The sequence below is a fragment of the Piliocolobus tephrosceles genome, chromosome 7, assembly GCF_002776525.5.
Source record: "Piliocolobus tephrosceles isolate RC106 chromosome 7, ASM277652v3, whole genome shotgun sequence".
NCBI lineage: Eukaryota > Metazoa > Chordata > Mammalia > Primates > Cercopithecidae > Piliocolobus > Piliocolobus tephrosceles.
In genome coordinates, this window is record NC_045440.1 from 145,676,573 (window position 1) to 145,678,085 (window position 1,513).

Consider the following 1,513-nt stretch of genomic DNA (forward strand, 5'->3'; position numbering starts at 1 on the left):
CTCCCACAAGACAGGTCACAGGTACAGGGGAATCTGAGGCTGCCCTCGTTGTACCCAGCAGAGCCTCCTCCAACATGCTGTGAGTCTGTCCTTCAGACCTGCCCTTGGGGCACAGGTCACAGTGCCAGATTCTAGCCAAGTCCAACCTGGGCAGCAGGGCTGATGCCCGGGAGAGTCCTGCCGGCCACAGGTGCCCAGGGCATCTCCCCGATAGCCGCTCCTTCCATCCCACAGCAGGGCCAGCCTGCTCCCAGCCCCATCAACTCCTGCCTGGCATCCCTCTCACAGGCTCATGAAGCCGCTCACGTGCACCTGCTCATAGTAAATAACGTGACAAGGCCCAGCCCTCCAGCCAGGCACTCAAGTCCCCTTCAGGCCTGCGGTGACTCCACGGTGGGAGAGCAGTCTCTCTACCTCATCCTTCTTGTCCCAGGTGGCATGGCCATTTGTGGGCCTTCATTTGCTCACAAACTATAATCAGCTTGCCAAACTCCTTGAAAAACACGATCAGAATTTTGATTGGAATTGCATTGGGCCTATAGATTTGGGAATTGGCAGCTTTACAAGACCAACTCTTCTTATCCATGAACATGGTGTGTGTGTCCATTTATTTAGAATTTTTTAAATGTCTTGTAATTAAGCTTTATAATTTTCTCCACAAATATTGCCCTCATATTTTGTTATTTTACACATGGTATTTTTGTTGGTATTGTAAATGGTATGTTTTTAAATGCAGCTTACTTATTACTATCGTTTGGATGTGTGTGCCTGCCCAAATTCCATGTCGAACTGTCATCTCCAGTGTTGGCGGCCTGGTGGGAGGTGCCTGGATCATGGGGGCGGTTTCTCATGGTTTAATGCCATCTGCCTAGTGCTGTCATGGCGATAGTGAGTCCTCACAAGACCTGGTTGTTTAAAAGTGTGTGGCACCTTCCCCCTCTCTCTTGCTCCTGCTCCAGGCATGTAAGACATGCTTACTTCCCCTTCGTCTTCCACCATGATTGTAAGTTTCCTGAGGCCTCCCCAGAAGCAGAAGCCGCTATGCTTCCTGTTCAGCCTGCAGAACCTTGAGCCAATCATACCTCTTTGCTTTATAAATTACCCAGTCTCAGGTATTTCTTTACAGCAAAGCAAGAATGGACTAACACACTTATTGACTATGTATGGAAATGCATTTGATTGTAATAACATGTGGACTTTAGACAAGCCACCTCACAAACTCTCTTATAAATTCTACTAATTTGTCCAGTTCTCTTTATGACTAAAGACAGTGTGTTTCCTCTTTTCCAGTCTTTATCTATGATTACATTTCCTTTCTAACTGAGCCAGCTAGCACCTCGACTTTCTCTGTTTTTAAAGGAGGGCACCTCATGTTTCACCATGAATGTTTACTGTTGAGATTTTGGTAGATAATCCTGGTCAGTTAAGAAAATTCTTGCCTTTTTATTTTGGTAAGTTTTCAAAATATGAATGGGTATTCACCTGTAACAAATACTTTCTCAGGATGTCTAGA